General features: G+C 37.1%; 1 long non-coding RNA gene across 2 annotated transcripts; it reads right to left on the bottom strand.

The window, feature by feature from the left end:
* Window positions 1–2,263: 2,263 nt before the first annotated feature.
* On the bottom strand, window positions 2,264–4,717 carry LOC121114234 (uncharacterized). Of its 2 annotated transcripts, none has more exons than XR_005863226.2 (2): window positions 4,138–4,717; window positions 2,264–4,005 (listed from the first exon to the last, which is right to left on the bottom strand). It is a non-coding gene; the product is annotated as an uncharacterized lncRNA (long non-coding RNA). The 2 variants fall into 2 exon arrangements; XR_005863229.2 differs by having other exon boundaries at window positions 4,085–4,717.
* Between the last annotated feature and the right edge of the window lie 4,163 nt (window positions 4,718–8,880).

Here is an 8,880-nt window from a genome sequence, read left to right on the forward strand (position 1 = left end):
TCCCTTGCCATGGCCTTCATGGACCTGGTAGGGTCATCCTCAACCATCTTCTTCACCTTGTCGACAAATTCGGTGTTCCTGACCTTCCTGTCGGCCCTCCTCCTGGGGTGCCCTCTTTATGGTGGCATCAACATCCCAGGTGTCCTCTAGCTTCTTACGGATACGCTGAACAGTCCGTAAATTCACTTCTAAGGGTGAAGCAATAGTTGAATTGGAGATTTCACCTCCATTATTAACCAATGCCATAACTACGGCGGACCTCGAAAGCTCCTCGTACCACTTATAGCTCTTTATCTCCTCATATGATGACGACATGATGCTAACTGAACTACGTATCGTCAGCTGACAAGAATAGCTTTCCTATTTGGTAACCGGTTTTTTTATTTGATAATGTCGTCTTCAAGTTATCAAGGTTTAAAGAAGCCGACAATTTGATCCCCGCTCATGACAGATTGCTCTCTACGTCCAAGGACAATGCCCCTTATGTGTACATGCTCAAGAACTTCAGCTACATTATGGTCTTGGGTGTCATCACCAGCACAGGGAAGGTCATGCCACCATTCTTCTTCAAGAAACGAGAAAAGGTTAACTCTACTGTGTATCTGGATTGCTTGAGGTACACTGTGCTTCCGTGGATGCAGGCAAACGTCTAGCAACAGAACTCTGCCACTTGCCACATGTCCAAGATCAGCCAAGAGTTCATCAGGACCAACTCTTACGATTTCTGCCCCCCCCAAGACCTGGCTCTCCAACTCTCCTAATTGCAATCCGTTGGATTATTTATTCAAAGGAAAGTTGGAGAGGGACGTCTGCTAAAAATACCACAATAGCGTGGACAGCCTAAAGGCAACCATGAAGAAGGATTTAGTGAGGATCTTGGCTGCAGATGAGGAGAATGCCTGCAAGAGCTTCAGGGCTAGGATCGAGAAGTGATGGCCGTTCAGAGCAGTCATATTGAGTAAAATAATACGTAAATGTCAAACAAATAATTGTTGTGCCACTTCTTACATCTCTATCTGGTCTTTTATTTTAGAAAGGCACTTTAGAAATTTGGCTGGATTTAGATCGGCAACCCTGTATATCTTACATTACCCTTGGAAGATTGAACCTACTAAGATGAAGAAATTAAGAAGACGTTCACAAATGTTTCTTTCTCTGTCTGTGGAGCCGAGAAAAGCTGTCTTTAGTGACAGGAGTTATGTAATTTTAGTGCCTGAATACATTTAGTGTGATACTAAGCACTTATTTAGTTCGATGTTGCTACAGAAAATCCTAAAGGAAATGTCTTCTTTCACCTCCAGGCAATGTCGAGCTTTTTGTAACTGAATATATGAATTTGACAAGTGCAACTTTCAGAGTTTTGAGCAACGAGAATCCTGAGGGCCATGATTCTCAATAGAGTTTGGCATAAAGATCTTGTACTGACAGAACTGTCTCTTCTATAAGCCTTGCATACCAGAACTTATTGTCTTACATTCTTTAACTGTCATCTTTTGGTGCTAGTTGATCCTCGTGTTGGCCATGGAAGTAGGGATAAAAGCTAGTTCGCCAGATTTAGACATTTTCATGAGATGGTATCATCTTTCAACCGCCTGTGGATTTATATAATTTATAAGTAACAATGTTTAGTCATATTACACAGGAAGCAATTACAATACTAAAAATAATCCTTTTGAATTTGAAGGGAATGCATCTGAAATATGCTATAATTACATTGCCCAGACAAGCATTAGACAATGATTCTGAAAATATTGCAAAGGGAATTAAGGAAAAGAGGGCTGTATTAGAGATTCACAAACAATATTTATAGTATTGGGAAGCATTGTTTACCTTAGTTGGAGGGATTTTCCTTTATTACGGAATTTATCAACTGACTCAGCGAAAAAAACAGTCCCTTTACAATGCAGAGTTAAAGTTTAATACTCTTAAGTTTGCTGTTGGTGTCTAGTCCATCGTATCTCTTGGCCATTTGTCCAGGTTTTGGGAGTTTTTCATGGGGAATCTGTGAAAGCTTCCCTCTGGATCCTTTGAAATGGAGACATAGCTCTGCTTGCATGAAGGAGCAGAACACTTGTACACCATGACGAATTATTAATTAAGTCATAACTTAACAAATTAATAAGCTATTGTGACCCACGTCACATTTTTTCTACGTTTTCCTTCGTTGTAATTAATAAACAAAAGAAGAATCTGTCAACATGGGCATCTCAATTAACTCGACAACAGACTAGAAAACGCGCCCTCCAAGGGCTGGCTCACAAGATGTTCAAGAATTTTTTTATTTTTTTAATAAAAATGTATTCATTATGTTGTTCAATACAGATTGTACGAGTTAAAATCTATCAATACTTATAAATAATAGGACAATAAGCTGTAATATATCACTAATATAATTTACTTTAATTATTTTAAAAATAGATGCACACACCAGAAAAATTAATGTTCATAACTTAAACACTATCAGATTGAAGTTTGGAAACTTTTCTAAAATTGAGCTTGCATTCAGATGATCTTTTTCTGTCTTCCTGTCAGATGTTGTCATTAAGTTGAGGAACCAATTTTTTGCCCATCACGTTGAAGAGGATTTGTAAAATTTTGCCAAGAAGGCTTGCCCATTTGTGACCTTAATCACATACAGGATCAATTATTGCTTCGATTGTAGTTTCTGAGCTCTTTCTTGACACTTTATAGTGTAGATTTATTTGTGCAAAGTTAGGGTGTAATGATGATTTAACTCCTAGACGGTTCAGGTGAATGGTGAAGTATTCCTGCCTTTGGAAGCCCTTATAAATATTATTAAAATCGTTTACAGGATCGAAGATGGGATGAAATTTTCTATTGATGTTGTGTGGGTGAGTAATTGAAGTCTGGAGCTCACCACCACAAAGAAAATGAGGGAAGAACTTCCTGTTGACTGGGTGGTTGTCAACTAATACAGCCAAAGCTATAAATATGATTTGATAGAGGGTTTTCATAGTTAGAATATATTTTCTGTAGAGGAATTCACCGTTTAATTTGATGACTGGTATAAATGCTACCACATCCATGTAGTTTCCTCCAACGAATTTGATCATAAATGTAAGGACTGTTTTATTTGTTCGGCTCTTCTTGCTTACTAAGAACTTATCTATAACAAACTTGACTGTTTCTAAGGAGTATACTTCATCGATTATAAGTTGACATTACGCTCTCTGCTGTTTAGGTGTTTGATCCTTGTTTCAAGATATTTTCCTATAGATGACGGTAGTCCAGTTTCTACAGTAACTGTAGGAAACAGAGTTCTAAGAATCTTGGGACATGAAACTGTAAGAGAATTAAACTCAAAGATTGGATCATAGAGGGCCGTACTAACACTTTACCACAGAGGACAAACAGAGAGAAGACAAGATGAAAATCTCCTTCTGTTGGATTTCTTGAAGAGTAATGTCATCTGTTCTATGATGAAAGTCAATTTTGAAGAATGAATTGGCTCCAAGTCTGGGGATGCAAGTAGTTTGTTCAATAAGCCAATGATGTTTTCATAAGTCTCTTCATTATTTAAGAACTCTTTCGATCCTAAATACGCAGTCATGTTGATTACTTCAGTTGCTGATTTGACGACATTAGCCATTGCGGAAATACAGTGGGAAACTCAACTATTGCTTATTGTATGATGCCAATGAAAAATTCGAAAGGTAAGGTCTACTTAGACTTTAGAGGATAACCATTATATCATGGCCCTTACCATCAATCGCTTCCTCCTTAACAAGGGTCAATTTAGGGGAGTTAATTAGTATAAATCCCGACAGTAATGTTTCAAGTAACAATTTATAATAAAGATCATTTACGGTTAAAGCTTCTTCTACCTCTAACATTTTGAGCTTGAAGGCTTCCTGACGCTCGTTTTCAAGCTGGATTCGTGAACCACTACTGAATTCTTGGGTGGTTCTAGGAACAGACAGAGGAGAAGAAAGGTAGAGTGGAAGATTTGACCACACTCAATGCACATCATCCTTCTTCAGTCTCCTGAAAAATTAAGTAATTCAATTATGTACATATGTTAATCCTTGAATTAGTTCTATATTTTCATTTTTAATAACTTAACCTTTTACCCAAAGCTAGAGCCTTTTTTTGAGTTTGTGCCCGTGAGAACCCTACCTTAGTTCCAATTGCTGATTAATTTGACAACCACTGCCCTGTATTTGGTCTACAGAATGGGTAATATAATCTAATTTCGTAAAATGGAGGCTGTATTGTCTTGAATTCTTAGTAATTGCCCATATTTTTGATTGACAATTCCAGATTAGGATGCACATTGAAACCAAGAAAACTATAATATTTGATCTTAGGATTCTTGGGGGTGCCTTCATAATATTGACAACATCTTGGGACACAGCACTTCCATCCCATCACCTTAAACTTTACAGTAACGATAGGAAGCGTGAAGCTAAAAATAGAGCTTATTTCACCACTGAAAAAAATGACAAATTAATTTTAAAAATAACCCGTGTCTTGGAGCTGGCGCAATTTTTTATTTTTTCAAAAAAAGTGAGCGCAATTTTTAGCAGCACTTTCAGTTATTTTTAGTATTCCTTGTCTGTACTTATAAATTAGAGAGAGAAAGAAGGAAAAAAGGATTCGTTGTTGTTTATGGTTTTCTATAAAGTAACGGGTTCTGTATAAATAATTGATGATAACATAATTATACTATGTTCAATGTAATATCATCATCGTCCTACACGACTAGACTTACAGTTCTTAGTTCATTTTACAATAAATTTTTGATATACTTTCAAGAAAAAAGCGTGCACACTCAGTCATTAAAATAAAAGTATTATGTAACTATAAATGTTTAAAGAATATATGTACACTATAAAAAAAGACTACATATAACGGGCCGTGCAAAATTATTTACCGATGATGTAAATATACTTTTTAAGGGGTTTTGTGGCAACCAATCTGATTGTTTCGTATTTTTACTGTTCAAATAAACAAAAATCCTTCCTGTGAGAGCGTAACAACTTCCACACATGAGACCATGTCCAATCAGGAAACAAAGAGGATCGAAATAGCAGCCCTCCTCCGAGCGGGAGTGCCTCATAACAACATTAAGGAACAGGTTGGGGCCTCGTTGAAGACAATTTACAACGTTTCCAAGCGCTTGGAGGCTGGTGGTGATCTCAAGCATTCCCCTGGGGCTATCAGGAAGCCCACTGTCTCAACAAGGCAAGTAAAGGCAGTCTTCAAGAGGACTCCCAACAGGTCCATTGCTGACATGGCCAGAAAGATGGGAACGTCGAGATCAACTGTTTCAAGGGCATTAAAAAGGGCTGGACGAAAGTCCCTGAGGCGTACTGAACGCCCTCTGCTAACTGAACGTCAGCGAGAAGTCAGTCTTGAATAATATCAAGAGCTCATCTGGATGCATCATCATTTTTTCAGATGAGAAAACTTTTACGGTCAATCCTGTTTTCAACAGGCAAAATGACCGTGTTGTGAGCTTTGGAGATGTGCAAGATAAGCACCTCTATGTGGCAACAACAAAGCACCCTGCTTCGGTGATGATGTTGGGTCTCGTGGCCTCCAATGGGAATGCCATGAAGCCGGTATGGTTCCACACTGGCTACAGATTAACAGCAGAGGATTATGTGAAGATTCTGGCGTCCAAGGTCCTTCCGTGGATCAAATCCATAGTCGGCAACTCTCCTTGGATTTTTCAACAAGATAGAGCACCCGCCCACGCTTCCAATAAAGCTCAGGAGTGGCTCAAGGACAACATGAACTTTTGGCCAAAGGACTACTGGCCCCCTCAGAGCCCAGATCTGAACCCACTAGACTTCTCTATCTAGGCGCACGTGGAGACCAATGCTTGTAAAAAACGACACAAGAACATAAATTGCTTAAGGGCTGCTGTCAACAAGGCCGGGGCCTCCATGGACACCGATCCAGCAAGTCTGTGGCAGCTTCAGACGTCGCCTGACCAGTTTCATTGATTCAAATGGTGGCTACATTGATTAAATTTGATCAAAAACTACTTTATTATTCTAAAAATGTATGAATAAATTGTTTCTCAAGTCATTGGAAATGTCATTATTGTCCGCGATATGTTCTGAACAAAAATCGTTAAATAATTCTGCACGGCCCGGTAGATTGGAAGTCGTCAAATATCTATAGACAGTATAGCTCTTTTTGTACTGGGTAGACCATATATAAATCTTGGGAAGGACATTTTGAGAAAATCTGTAATACAAAACTTTTTAAATAGTAATTTTATAGATGATAAGAATTGGCTAATTACCAACTGATTTTAGCCATTTATACAGAGTTATTTTTGGAGGAAATGTTGCAAGATATAATAAAGTTAACAACGAGTTATAATTTAACTATTAATTTCTTATGATACTATTAATTCTACTGAATTAAGATCCTTGTTAATATTCACTGTTTGTTCAAGGATTTTGGGGATAAAATGGATTACTTCTATAAAGAGGAGGATTTTCTAGATTTAAAATAATATTATTGCAGGAATAATATCCCAACTGTATTTAAATTCATACATTAATTTAATCTTAGTATGCATTTTTAAAACAATTTAGGTCAAGCATAGGCGAGAATACTGATTTACGAGGGTCGTTTGAAGAGTTCGTGCAAAGACCGAGAGATGGCACTTTTGGGGCGTATCGAGGTTATTACTTTGTAACATCTCTTGAAAGAACACAGACAAACTTTTACCTATATCGGTCAATATCTTTCTATTTAGCATTGGTTTGAATCGAGGAATCGGCCGGTATAATTCTCATCCAATATCTGGAAAAGGAAAAACTATTTCAAGTAATTATTGGACCATTTGAAAACCGAGCTGAAAGAAAAACGCCCATGATTGGCCCACAAAAAAGTCTATCCATCAAAACAATACAGCAGCTCACACTTCAGCAGTTGTGGTCGCAAAATTAATGGAAATAAGGTCCAATTTGAGATGCCCATAATACAAGCATTCTCCCACCCCCTCACTTTTCTATCATCCAACACTATATTATGGATTGTATCAATGATTTATGGAGTAGTAAGAGCGTACCTTGTCCCTTATGGCCACTCTGAAAATTTTGAAACCCCTTATAAACTGTTCTTATCGAAGGTGCAGAGTCCCCATAATGTTCATCAAGCTTCTTTGTATTCTCTTGAGGCGTTTTGCCTTCCATAAAGTAATATTTAATCGACACACAAAATTCTATTTTGTCCATTTTTTGAAAATCACTCCACTTCCTCAATTCAAACGAATACCAAACAGAAAGAAACAGACGGATTTGCCTGAAAGTTGATGTTGTTCTTTCAAGAGATGCTGCTTACTAAACATAACCTCGATATGCATCCGTAGTGCCATCTATCGGAATTTGCACGGAATTTTTGAACGACCCTACTAGAGTTAGCATCACAACCACCGATTAAACAATAAACAGAAAAAAGTGAAACCCACTTATTTTTAACTGGGCCGGGTTTTTTTTTTGGAATTGGTAGTCTGGAGAATGAATTTTCTTTTCCTTAGCAGTTGTCATAATTATTTAATTCCTGAGTAGGGTTATAAGCTCAATTGTATTCAAAATCTGATTGAAAGATAAAAGACGGAGTGTTACCCAGAGGATTTGTTGCGGAGTTATAATTGTAAGTCCTTGTTGGACTCAGAGAAGAATAGGGGATCAAAATAGGAGTAATTCTAGTAAATGTCCTTGTTTATATCCTTTTCTCCTTCCTCTCTTGTCACGTCTGATTTTTGCTGATCTAATGAAACGTCAAGAGCATTATTCTTTCTCTCCTCCAAAATGTTCTTCAAATCGTCAGGGTTACCATGTTAATTTTCGGTTTCTTTTTTTAACATCCCCAATGCCCATTCTATACTGGATTTTATTTATATACATATAACTCACATTGCTACGACATTACTTTATCTTGTAAGGAAAACTAGTAGAAGAGCTCATAATTATACAATTATAAGCCTGCGCTCCTTTTCTTGAGCTACTAGGAATCAATGTGTGTTTTTAGAAAATGGAAAGATATAACCATACACAGTACGTAGACATATACATTTAATAGTTACCTATGTAATATTTAAAATAACATATTTGCCTTTTATATGAAAACATAGGTGGTACAACCGGTTCGCACTGGCTTATAGAGATTTCTCCTATATCTATGAATGAATAGGATCATCCAGTCCTTACCTTTATTGCATTACGCAACCTTTCATTCTCAAATAAACTGAAATAAAATCCCAAAAGGTAATCGGTAGTTAGAAAATTCTGAGCCAATTCTTCCTATCGATGGAATTTTTATTCAATCATTTTTGAGAAGTGCTCACAGCTTAACAAGAGATACTACTTATTCAAGTAATCGACGTTCAAAACATTGAATAGGAGGGAAAAAGGGAGACACATCGACAGCTAACAACAAAATACACTCTATATTTTTGTGTTAGCGAGGTTCCAGTTGGTTATTGTAACTGACCGCTTACTAATTCAATAATTAATTAATGTTGAGTGGTTGAAATTAATTTATATTTAGTTAAATTAAAGCATAAACAGTTATTTAGAAAACAAAATAAATTTGAGCTCTCTAGCTTACGTACAAGTCGAGAAAATGACACTAGAACGGGATGGACAAATATCCAGGTCAATCTACTAAAGTCCATGAGGGACTATGCAAAAGATTTATGGGGTTCATACCAGTCTCTCCAGATAGCTATCAAAAAAGTGTTGTGGCAAGCACTTTTTATGGAGGAGAAGCCACTTTTAACACCAGCAATGAAATCAATCCTTCTCTTCCGTTGTAAGAATCTTTTGAATTAGTCTTTTGAGTTTTTTTGAACTCTTTTTTTAACACTTTTGCCCCCCTACTACCCTGATGTCA

Source organism: Lepeophtheirus salmonis, chromosome 1 (genome assembly GCF_016086655.4).
Source record: "Lepeophtheirus salmonis chromosome 1, UVic_Lsal_1.4, whole genome shotgun sequence".
NCBI classification, from domain to species: domain Eukaryota; kingdom Metazoa; phylum Arthropoda; class Copepoda; order Siphonostomatoida; family Caligidae; genus Lepeophtheirus; species Lepeophtheirus salmonis.